The sequence below is a fragment of the Panthera uncia genome, chromosome D4 (assembly GCF_023721935.1).
Source record: "Panthera uncia isolate 11264 chromosome D4, Puncia_PCG_1.0, whole genome shotgun sequence".
In the NCBI taxonomy this organism is placed as follows: domain Eukaryota; kingdom Metazoa; phylum Chordata; class Mammalia; order Carnivora; family Felidae; genus Panthera; species Panthera uncia.
The window spans coordinates 64,377,790-64,390,788 of NC_064807.1; the positions used below are offsets into that span (position 1 = coordinate 64,377,790).

The 12,999-nt window shown below is 38.0% G+C and overlaps 1 protein-coding gene across 3 annotated transcripts in view; it reads right to left on the reverse strand.

The window, feature by feature from the left end:
- LOC125926342 (olfactory receptor 13C9) overlaps window positions 1-12,999 on the reverse strand; it is a 229,643-nt gene that overhangs the window by 216,124 nt on the left and 520 nt on the right. The window lies entirely within an intron of this gene.

The following is a 12,999-nucleotide window of genomic DNA, read 5'->3' on the forward strand; positions in this document are numbered from 1 at the left end:
TTGACAATAAATTTCATATATTGAAAAAAATAAATAAATAAATAAATTAGTAAAAATTTAAAAAAAACAAAAAACAAAAAAAAAAACAAAACAAAAAAACAAAAGTACTCTCACAAAGTTATTAGGGATTAGTATTTCAAAAGTACGTTCACAATTATTCATTAGGCATTGACGACCAGGATTTTCTACAAAGGTCAGGGAGATTTTACTGGCTGAATATTTGCATGGACAAGTAAAAAGTATAAACAATAATGGGCACAGATTATAAACACAAAATAAACTCATGCTCTACAGCCATGAGCAATACAAGGTGAGCCTAGAAAAGAAAAAATAAAGTAAACCTGAGCTATCACACATACATACACATATACACACACACACATACTATACCATATATACTATATATACATATACACACACACATATAAACTAGCACAATGTACATATACTACACTATATGTGTATACACTATATGCTTTTAAGCATATCTATATATATACTATACCATATGTGTGTATATATATAGTATAACTTATTTTTTCAACAAGGGGGAGGGGCAGTGGGAGAGGAAGACAGAGAATTTTAAGCAGGCTCCACTCCCAGCACAGAGCCAGATGTGGGGCTCAATCTCACCACTGTGGGATCATGACCTGAGCTAAAATCAACAGTCCGAAGCTTAACCAACTGAAGCACCCAGGAGCACCTACGATACCTTTTTTTTTTTTAATATATATACCTTTTTTTTTTAAGCTTCTCTTGTTTTTATATCATTGACATATTCTCACCCATCTAAAGATCTATAAATCCTATAGGAATAAAGAAAATTTCTACCTAACTAGATTAAGAAATTCCTTTATCCTTCTGTTTGAAGTACTGGATTATTTGTTATAAGTAAGGGGTATTTTTGTCTAAAGAAAAAATACTAGCTAGTATCTACAACTTAACAGTTTAAAAATACAAGAATTCTGTTGTGGATAAAACAAAGAATTAACTTTCTAGAGATACAAAGCTTTGACAGTGTATATAGATACTTTGAATCAACTACAAATTTAACCTACCTATAAACTTCCAAATACATTTATAACTTAATCATAGATTTTAGAAGGGCAGATTATTTTATTAAAATACATATAACTGTTGCTAGCAACAGTAGTATAAAGAGGAGAAAAGTTCAAATATGACAACAGAGGGCTATTATTTCAGGTTGAATTCGCTGCTGTTCTTTGCATCCAATATTAGTTTGTGCAGGGGCTTTGGGACACCTGATAAAATCCACATTCTTGAGTCCACCTCCCCTTGGCCCTCAGCACAGTAAACACCTGGGTCTGTCTGGGCTCTCTTCTGTCCCTGGGCGCAGAAGGCAAGCACATACCTGACAAATGTGTACTGTGCGTTGTACATCCAGGGCTGAAGCTCCAGGCTGGGGTACTTGCCAAAGGGTGGCACGATCAAGCTGAACACCAGGGCAATGCAGACAAACACAGCTGGCGGAACAATCTATAACCAGGGGGTAGAGGGGAAAGGAAATTGCAAAACAAGGGCAAGTGTTAGAAAGAAGGGCACAGGGCAAGCCCCTAAGAGTCCAGCTAGCCTCCCAAACCAGCCAGCATGCAAATGAGCAGTACAGGGCCCATTGCAGAGCTCTACCAAGGCACTCATGGCAGGTTGGAAGCAGCAGATCCTGAGAACTAAACCTCTTCCCTCCAGGCATTTCTGGAAGCTGGCAGCACAAGGCCAGAGGCTATGGCCACCTGGCAGAAGCCCCAAGCTAAAAACTTCAGAGTAAACAGTAGTCATATGTCAGGGTGACTCAGAACATAGGGTCCTGTCCTCTGCCCTCTGAAGACCAAAGACCACACTGGGCCAGGAGCCCAGCTCAGCTCTGAGAAAGGCTGAGAGAAAAGCCCTGGACCAGGAGTCCGAAGACCTGAAACCTGGTTCTGTCTCTACTATTAGTGTACCATGTGAACTCACTTCCCACTGTGGCCTCATGTGCTCACTTGTAATCTGCGGACCAAGACTAAATGACCCAGTAAGATCCCACTCTGAAAGGGAAAGAGCAGCCACTGTCACCATATAATGGCCTCAAAATGCATCAAGACCTAAATCCTTCTTTATGGGAAAATATATGACAATGATCTAATTATTGTTACAGCCCTAAGTAGTAGTATCATCATCACCAATCAACGAACAAGGTAGTTGAATTCAGAGAGACTAAGTAATGTGCTCAAGGTCATACAGCCAATAAGTAGCAGAACCAGAATTCAAATTCAGGTCTGTATCTCCAAACTCATACTCTTCTGCATTATCCACATAGTCTATAGGGAAGAATCTCTTGGTTTCATACTTCTTGATTTTATACTTCTTGGTTTTATAGAGTGGGATAATTTCATCCCTTCTGAGCAAGCAACTTAGCATGCCAACACTCACATGCAGGCAATAGTGTAGTGAATCTTCTCAATCTGTTTGCCATTTTTTTTCTTTCCTCTGTGGCTACCTTTTTGTCAATTTGTAATTAAAAATAAATTTAGAGAAAAATCATGTTTCCAATAAGTTTATATATCAGGTACATCTGGACGTATCATTTCTCAAGTTATGAAAACTGAATTTTCCCAGACACACACACACACACACACACACACACACACACACACACAGCACTACTCAATGTCAGGCCCCATTCTAAGCAGTTACTCCTTTTTTATTTTTTTTAATTTAAATCCAAGTTAGTTAACATATAGTGTAATAATGATTTCAGGAATAGAATTTAGTGATTCATCACTTATATATAACACCCAGTGCTCATCCCAACCAGGGTCTTCCTTACTGTCCCTTGCCCATTTAGCCCATACGCCCACCCAACACCCCACCAGCAACCCTCAGTTTGTTCTCTGTATTTAGGAGTCTCTTATGGTTTATCTCCCTGTTTTTATATTATTTTTGCTTCCCTTCCCTTATGTTCATCTGCTTTGTATCTTAAATTCCACATGAGTGAAGTCATATATTTGTCTTTCTCTGACTGACTTACTTTGCTTAGCATAATATACTCTAGTTCCATCCACATTGTTGCAAATGGCAAGATTTCATTCTTTTTGATCGCCAAGTAATATATAATGTGTATAGATACATATACCACATCTTCTTTATCCAGTCGATATGGACTAATGTTATCCAGCCGATATGACTGATGTCATCAGTCGATGGACATTTGGGCTCTTTTCATACTTTGGTTATTGTCAACAGTGCTGCTATAAATATTGGATGCATGTGCTCCTTTGAAACAGCACCCCTGTATCCTTTGGATAAATACCTTGTAGTGCAATTGCTGGGTTGTAATTTTTCAAGGAACCTCCATACTGTTTTCCAGAGTGGCTGCACCAGTTTGCATTCCCACCAGCAGCGCAAAAGAGATCGTCTTTTTCTGCATCCTCGCTAACATTTGTTGTTGCCTGAGTTGCTAATGTTAGCCATTCTGACAGGTATGAGGTGGTATCTCATTGTGGTTTTGATTTGTATTTCCCTGATGATAAGTGATGTTGAGCATCTTTTCATGTGTCTCTTAGCCATCTGGATGTCTTCTTTGGAAAAGTGTCTATGTCTTTTGCCCATTTCACTGGATTATTTGTGTTTGGGGCATTGAGTTTGGTAAGTTCTTTATAGATTTTGATACTAACTTTTTATTTGATATGTCATTTGTAAATATCTTCTCATTCCATCAATTGCCTTTTAGTTTTGCTGATTGTTTCCTTTTTCTGTGCAGAAGCTTTTTATCTAGTTTTACTTCCTTTTTCTGTGAAGAAACTAGTTAATTTTTGCTTTTGTTTCCTTGCCTCTGGAGACATGTCAAGTAAGAAGTTGCTGTGGCCAAAGTCAAAGGCGTTGTTGCCTGTTTTCTCCTCTAGGATTTTGATGGCTTCCTGTCTTATGTTTAGGTCTTTCATCCATTTTGAGGTTTTGTTTTGTTTTGTTTTGTTTTGTTTTGTTTTGTTTTGTTTTTGTATGGTGGAAGAAAGTGGTCCAGGTTCTTTCTTCTGCTGTCCAGTTTTCCCAACACCATTTGCTGAAGAGACTTTTTCCCATTAGATATTATTTCCAGCTTTGTCAAAGATTAGTTGTCCATACATTTGTGCATCCATTTCTGGGTTCTCTATTGTGTTCCATTGATCTGTGTGTCTGTTTTTCTGAAAGTACCATATTGTCTTGAGGATTACAGCTTTGTAATACAGCATGAAGTCCAGAATTGTGATGTCTCCAGCTTTGGTTTTCTTTTTCAGGATTGCTTTGGCTATTCAGGGTCTTTTCTGGTTCCATACAAATTTTAGGATTGTTTGTTCTATCCCTGTGAAGAATGCTGGTGTTATTTTGATAGGGTTAGCATTGAATATGTAGATTGCTTTGGGTAGTATTGACATTTTAACAATATTTGTTCTTCCAATCCATGAGCATGGAATGTTTTTTCCATTTTTGTGTGTGTCTTCTTTCATTTCTTTTATAAGCTTTCTATAGTTTTCAGTGTATAGATTTTTCACCTCTTTGGTTCGGTTTATTCCTAGGTATTTTATGCGTTTTGATGCAATCGTAAATGGGATCAATTCCTTGATTTCTCTTTCTGCTGCTTCATTACTAGTGTATAAAAACGCAACCAATTTCTGTACATTGATTTTATATCCTGCGTCTTTGCTGAATTCATGGATCAGTTCTAGCAGTTTTTTAGTGGAGTCTTTTGGGTTTTCCACATACAGTATCATGTCATCCAAGCAGTTATTCATTTTAATGCTTAGAACAACCCTGTGTTGTAGGTACATTGTCTTCATTCTAAAGATGACAAGATGGAGGCACAGCAAAGTAACTTGCCCGCAGACACAGGAGCGGCAAGAAGCAGAACTGGTATTGAAATACAGAGAGTCTGGCCCCAGCATCCTCTCTTAACCATGACCTTCTCCTGCTTCCTCTGGTCAGGGAGCCAGCAGCCCATCCATGAAGCCAGAGTCCCCTGAGCAAAGAATCCCTTCCGGCTCCGACTCCCTCTGGTAGTCAGCAGCCTCTTCCACAGAAGGGCCACAAACTGCTGCTGTGTGAGTTTCCAGCCCTTCATCTGGTAAGAGCCTTTGCTGTCCATCCCACTGAGCAGGTCTGTCTCTCTGGATTCTGCAAGAAGCCAGCACCGAAGGTCACCTGTTATCTCAGGCAATTTTGACATCAACTTGCTCTTCTTTTTCAGGCTTTTTCAGCAAGACTCCATATCAGTAAGATAAAGATGGCCAATACAACAGAAAACTGGATGACAGTAATAAAGTGAGACCTCAAAAATGAAAATGATATGGCCTACAAAATTATGAAAAGATGCTGAATTCAGAAGAAATCAGAGAAATGTAAATTGTTTCTCACATATAAATGAAACGAATTATAAAGATGCTGCAGAAACAATTACAGTTAAGTAAAACTAAAACAAATTAAAAAGTAAATTGATTACTCAGCTAGTAGGTATCTATGACAACTTGTGTAAGTGAAAAGAAATACACTAGAGAGCACTGGATAATGGGTCTTCAATGAAAGAGGAACTTCACACACAAAAATATATGTCACAAACTAAGTGCACAAATGTTTTAAGCTAGAAAGTGTCTCAATTTATGCAAAGCAAAAAGCCAGCATATTTAAGTAGCAAAAGTTCCAGAACTACTTCTCCCATAACACTCTCCCCACTCCAGGTGGGAGGCACAAGGATTACTCAAAGCAATGGACTTGTAAAACCTATTTTAAGAAATCATTACATTTATTAATGAGAAGTTAAACTTAAAACTTAAAGAAAGCCAATTAACATAAGATATCTAAACAGGGATATAATAATATATATTAAACTCATACATTCATATGTTTTAGTAATAAAAAAAATTAAATAGAAACAACTTTGAAGAAATTCATACCACATTTAATACTGAGTTGCTCACAAATCTTTCCAGTTACTAGGCTAGTAGCAAAGAGGCTGACACAGAAATATCGAGACATGCTGACAAGCTGAAAAAGCATCCAGTCTGACATTTTCCTTCTCCATAGCATTAAATTCAATGCTCAACACACAACAGGTGCTTAACAAATATTCACTGATATGAGTATAAAACTTTTAAGAAACACTGAATGAAAATCGAAGTTATTTTTTACTTCTAATTTACTTTTATAAATAATAATAAAAGAAACACATAAACATTGGTAGTAATTTGCCTTGTTGGAAAAGAAACAACAGACCCAAAATGGAGTTATCTGCACCCATAACACCAAACCAAGACTTCATTGCAGTTTTAACCTTTCCCAGAAATGTGATCTTAAACAGTCAATCTGAAATTTCCTGATCAGCAATATTAAGGTAATCTGCATAAGATCCCTGCCATTCCTCTCCCTCCAAAAGATGACCTGGCCTGAAACAATCCTTTCTTTTCTTCTGCTAATAACATCCTTGCCCCACCCATTTTCTGCCTATAAAATGATACTATTTTGTACACCACTTCCAACCACCTATTTACTTGAAGAGATGCTGCCCAATTCATGAATTGTTGAATAAAGCCAATTACATCTTCACATCTTCAAACTATAAACTTGAATTTTTGTTCCTTAATATCCTTTACTATATTTTTTCCCTCCAATACATAATCCTGTATCATGCACACACAAAAACGGCTGTAAGGTATCTCCACACTAAATAACTATAGCTTAAATTACAGGAACTCAAAGGTGACAACAAAAATAGCACATACTATTTCAAACTTTAATGAAGGAAAAGTAGTCTATACCACCATCTAGTGGCCGTGGAATACAGCACTCAGGTACTTAGCCACATATGTCACCAAAATACAAGCATCTAAAGCTTACACTGGATCCAGCTCTCCTGCTGGATCTCCTGCTTCCTTCTGCAGATCTGGACCTTTGGACAAAACCACACAGGAACACCATGTGTTATGTAAGGTGTAAAATGCATCTTCATACTCATCAGACCAAATGGACAGTATAAAAAATTGGTCAGAAAAAACCCATACACTACAATTAAAGGTACAAATTTATAAGACAATTTGGCACTCTTTAGTAAAGATGAATATGTACATATCTTATAACCTAACAATTCCATTCCTTCATATATACTCTAATGCAGTGGTTCCTAACCTCTGGTACACAGGTGTCTATGGAAGAATGCAGAGGTTCTGGTAACTTGGGTGCGAAAAAAATTACATTTTTATTGTGTTAAAAAAAAGAAAAACAGATCTCAAAATGGCATCACTTAGGTTAAGGCACCAAGTCACTAAACCAGGGGTTAATACCTAATCTAACTGCAGAATCAACCTTCACCCGAAATGTAATCTTAACTTGTAAGTCAGGAATTTTTTTTCTTTTGTTTTTTAAAGCTTATTTATTTATTTTGAGAGAGACAGAGACAGTATGAGTGGGAGAGAGGCAGAGGGAGAGGGAGAGATTAAGAATCCTATACAGGCTCCATGCTGCCAGCTCAGAGTGGAACTCAGGAACCATGAGATTAAGTCCTGAGCTGAAACCAAGAGTCTGATGCTTAACAACTGACTGAGCCACCCAGGCACCCCAGTCAGGAATTTTCTAATAAGTGCCACTGAGTCTGTCACATGGCCCTTCCATCCCCTAAAGGAAGATGAGATAATCTGCATGATAAAAACCCCTGTTCTTCCCCCACCCCAACCAGGGAAAATGGTCATGCTTTAAACAATCCTTTCTTTTCCTTTGGTTATAACTTTCTTGCCCTGCCCTCCTTCCTATCAGCAATTTCCATTTTGTACAAATCCTCAGAATATCTACTTGCTGGAGTGAGATGTTGCCCAATTCATTAATTGTTTAATAAAGGCAATTGGATCTTCAAAATTTACTCTCTTGAATTTTGTGTTTTTTTTTAAATGTTTATGTATTTATTTTGAGAGAGAGAGAGAGAGAGCACAGGCAGGAAGGGGCAGAGAGAGAGAGAGAGAGAGAGAGAGAGAATCCCAAGTAGGCTCTGCACTGTCAGAGCAGAGCCCAATAGCAGGACTCAATCTCAGGAACTATGAGATCATGACCTGAGCCCAAATCAAGAGTCAGATGCTCAACTAAGCCACCCAGGTGCCCCTAAATTTTGTTTTTTAACAATTGTCACCAACTTCTAACTGAAAATAAGCATTTCCTTTATGTATGAATGTAGGCAACAAATCACAGTATTATTAATGGGACCTGTGACTTTGTGACCAATAAATATCATAGATATTGTCAAATTCCATTTAGAGGTGTTGTAAAAATACAAAAAAATTTTTATGCTTATCACTACTTAAATTATGATAGTCTTTAAATCTGACAATAGATCCTGTTACCTTAATAAAGAAGTATGTCAGGGCACCTGGGTAGCTTAGTCAGTTAAGTATCTGACTCTTGATTTCACCTCAGGTCATGATCTCACAGTTCATGAGATCAAGCCTCCACATCAGGCTCTGCACTGAGTATGAAGCCTGCTTAAGATTCTCTCTCTCTCCCTCTCTCTCTCTCTCTCTCTCTCTCTCTCTCTGCACTTTTTGTGCAGGTGCACTCTCTCTCTCTCAAAATAATTTTTTTAAAGAAAATCTTTAAAGAAATTCTTCAGAGATAAAGAAATTCTTTAGAGATAAAGAAATTCTTTATCAAGAATTTACTTTCAGGGGCACCTGACTGGTTCAGTTGGAAGAGCATGCAACTCTTGATTTCAGGGTTGTGAGTTTGGGCCCCATGCTGGGTGTAGAGACTACTTAAATAAATAAACTTGAAAAAAAAAAAGAATTTGCTTTCATATTTTGATCATTCTGGCTCAATCTGTTTTCTCTGTAAACCTATGTATTTGCTAAGTATGTAAAACATTATAATTGTATCAGGGAGCAAGAACCCTTCAAGGGTTCTTCTAAGCTGGACTAAGAATTAAATTAATATGAGACAGATTAACAGGAGAAAATCAAATTTAAGCATATGTATGAGTGATGAGGGAGCGTGGGGCAAGCTGAGGGCAAAGTGCAGGCTAATAGCACTCGCCACCGCCTCCCCCTCCCCCCCACCCGCCCCACACCCAAGGTGGGACAATGTGTGATATTCCTTGGACACTCCAGGATACCCCAAAACTGGAAAAGACAAAAAAAATGGTTTAATTGATAAGAATCTCCACAAGTTTACCAGAAAAAGGCAATCCCATCAATGGCCAGTAGAAACTCCCTTTGCTTTGGGAAAAACAACCTTAGTTTGACAATAGCTAGGCCTCCAGTAAGTCTGATAGTCTCTTTGGAAACTCCCTCTTGACTTTACCTCCCCCGACTCCATAAAGCAGTCACTGTACACACTAGCAGTGCAGCTCTTCCTGCCCATGGGTCCTGTCCCCATGCTTTAATAATAAAATCACCTTTTTGCACCAAAGATGTCTTCAAGAATTCTTTCTTGGCTGTGGGCTCTGGACCCCACAAACCGCCCTCCATCACCCCAAAATTTCATCATGAGGAATCCAAATAGACATAAATTGCAAAGACAGGCAAAATGAGGTATGTATATCATCCTGAACTAAGGAGAAGTGCAGAGGAAAGAATATAATTCATAGGGTAATTAGAAGAACCACAGATATTTGGTAATTAGATACTTGTTCTGCCATACAAATGGGTCACTCAGATAAAATTTATCTCAGTAATAACCCTTATTCTGGCAAAGATCCCCAGTTTAGATTTTTCAGTGTACTTAAGAGAGGGGTCAAAGTTTCTCTTGAGCCTGCAGGGTCTTGATTGGCTTCAGCTCAAAATAATCTTCATGATAACGTGGCCCATCTTAGAGTGACCTGCCCTCAGACACTACAGTTCCATAGGCCTACAAGATTTCCAAAAGGTTCTATGGCATAAAGAGGGTTAAGAATCCCTGGCCTAGAGAAAATTTTCATATGGAAACAGGAACTATCTAGTTAGAGCTATCTATGTATATAAAAAATTCAAAACATCTTTGTTCATAATATCAAATGGACAAATATATGTCCATACAAGGGAAGAGCATATATTAGAGAAATGTATTAATTACTGTGACTGCATCAAAATACATAATTTTCAAAAATCTTATGTCAACTGACAGAATGACAAAAACAGCCTAATTTCATTATAAAGTTGTAAAACAGGCAAACCAATGCAATATATTGTTTAGAGTTATACACAAATGTAGCTGAAAATCACAGAAAGTGAATGCAATATTTAACACAAAATTCTGGGTTTTGGCTGCTTGAGGCAAGGAGGTTGGGGAAGGTGTTACAGGGAGGAGAATGTGACCAGAAAGGAACACGTATTGGGCTTCTAAATTGCTGACCATATTTGATTTCTTAAGCGTGGTGGCAGGTAACAGGCATTCAATTTATTATTCTCTAAAGTGTACTGACACTTTACATCTACTTTTGTATGTATGATATGTGTTTCATGTTACCTCCTTCGACAGGCAACCTTACTCCACCCAGTCTAAAATAACTATTCAGCTGCTATCACGTTAGCCTATCATAAAATTCCAGATTTATCTAGCTTTGGACTACCTGTCAGAAGTTTAGGATATACAACAATAATTTTCAACATACTTTATGTATCTTCTAGGCAGTTCAGAGATTTGTTTCTAAACAAAATGTCACAGAAAAACATTTCATCTTAAATGCTGCTTGGACACTATTTTCTACCACACATATTTTAAAAATAAATGGTAAAATGAACTGGTTTTACAATCTGGCTTTAAATCTTGGATGTGCCACTTAGCAGCAGTGAACCTCAGAAAATTATTTCTCTCTTAGAACTTTACCTTCTTCACTTGGAGATATAGTTTAACTCACTGGGTTTTGAGGATGATTAAAACCTGTGAGTGAATAGGAAATTGTCTTGGGCACCTTGCAGCACTTACCAATGTTTTCCCTAAGTTATAACCATGAATCACTCTTTACTATCTGTTCAGTATTTTCATTTCGGAAGTTCACTGGCTAGATGCAGCTGATGATAGAGTTTCTACGTATGGCAAAACCACTGTGTAGAAGTCTGGCTCCTTGATTTACCATATACAGAAGAGCTGCCTGCCAACCAGGAAAACCCACTTTAGATTCTTAAGGAACAAGAAGTAAAATATTGTTGTGTCTGAGGCATTATACATTTGGTATCTATTTGTTACAGCAGCTCAGCCTGTCCTATTTAATATATTCTTGAAAACGTAAACCACATTCAGAAGTACCAGATACAGTTGACAAGGTTAGAACCAGTCATAAACAAATTAAGTGAATGACTGCCTATCAAATACTAAGATATCCAGCCTCCCTCCCTTCTCAGTCACAGAAAACTGGCAGTAAGGCTTGTAACTCACAGATGGGAATCTGCAAGTTTCCTCACAGGGGTAACTGACTAGATTTAAGAGAAATGATTTACAGATAGTAACAAATGGGGGTTTTTCCCCTCAATGAAATAATAGAAAACCCTACAGTGAAGCCCGCTATTTGACAAACTCCACTCATGCTCAAAGAGCTTTCAAAAAAAATGTTTTTGGGGCACCTGGGTGGCTCAGTGGGTTAAGCGTCTGCCTCTCAATTTCGGTTCAGGTCATGATCCCACAGTTGGTGAGATCAAGCATGGAGCTTGCTTGGGATTCTGTCTCCTTGTCTCTCTGCCCCTCCCCTGCTTGCACTTTCTTTCTCTCTCCCTCTCTCTCTCCCTCCCTCTCTCCCCCTCTAAATAAACATTAAAAAAAGTAGTCTCACTGCAAAATATGAGCTGATAGCCAAGAATTACAAATACAAAAATACTTTAGGAAAAACACTAGTGCCAAGACGAAAACAAATGAAAGAAAACAAAAGAAAACTTGAAATAATTCAGGAAGACCCATTACAATAACTAAAAAAACACAGGGTGGGTGATGGGTATTGAGGAGGGCACCTTTTGGGATGAGCACTGGGTGTTGTATGGAAACCAATTTGACAATAAACTTCATATAGTGAAAAAAAAAAAGAAAGAATTTAATAAATATGGGCTGTATGCGTGAACGAATTGTTAATCCATGGGGAACAGAGTCTAAGAAAATATATTTAAATGTAAAGATCCAGTCCAGGCACAGATGATGCTTTGTTTTGTCTTACTTGGTTAAAAACTAATGCCCATCATACAGAAACACTTATCCCCTCTGGAATTGTATTTTAAAAAGTCTCTCTCCTCTGAACAGATAATTCAAGTCCTTGAAGAAGGCACAACCAATACAACCACAGGTGATATCCCTGTAATAATTCTCTATTCTTTTTTTAAATTTTTTTTTAACGTTTATTCATTATTAAGAGATAGAGAGAGACTGAGCATGAACAGGGGAGGGGCAGAGAGAGGGGGAGACAGAATCCGAAGCAGGCTCCAGGCTCGGAGCTGGTGGCACAGAGCCTGATGCGGGGCTCAAACTCACAAACTGTGAGATCATGACCTGAGCCAAAGTCGGACACCCAACCGACTGAGCCACCCAGGCGCTCCAATAATTCTCTATTCTTGATAGTATAAGCAGTATTATTTCAATGTGTGCAACAAGGTAACTATTGGGTAACTGTTAGGGAAGGGAAGGTTATTTTGAAGGAATAGTATATAAGAGACCTAAATCCTCTTTTTCCAAGCAACAGACACTACTGAAAATATCAAGACACACTAGAAAAAGCCTGTAATTTAGAAAAAGAGAATAAAGCATTAGAAAAAACAACTGGAAAATGCTGAGAATAGTTATTCTGGGGACCAATAATCAGGGATAGGGAGGAAAAGACCCAAGGTCTGGTTCGCTTTTTAAGACTTATTTGACTTGAAACTATGTATGTTTAACTTTGACTTAAAAAAAATCTTTTTTAATGTTTATTTTTGAGATTGAGAGAGAAAGAGCTTGAGCGGGTGAGGGGCAAAGAGAGAAGGAGACGCACAATCCCAAGCAGGCTCCAGGCTATGAGCTGTCAGCACAGAGCCCAACGTGGGAATCGAAGTCACCAAC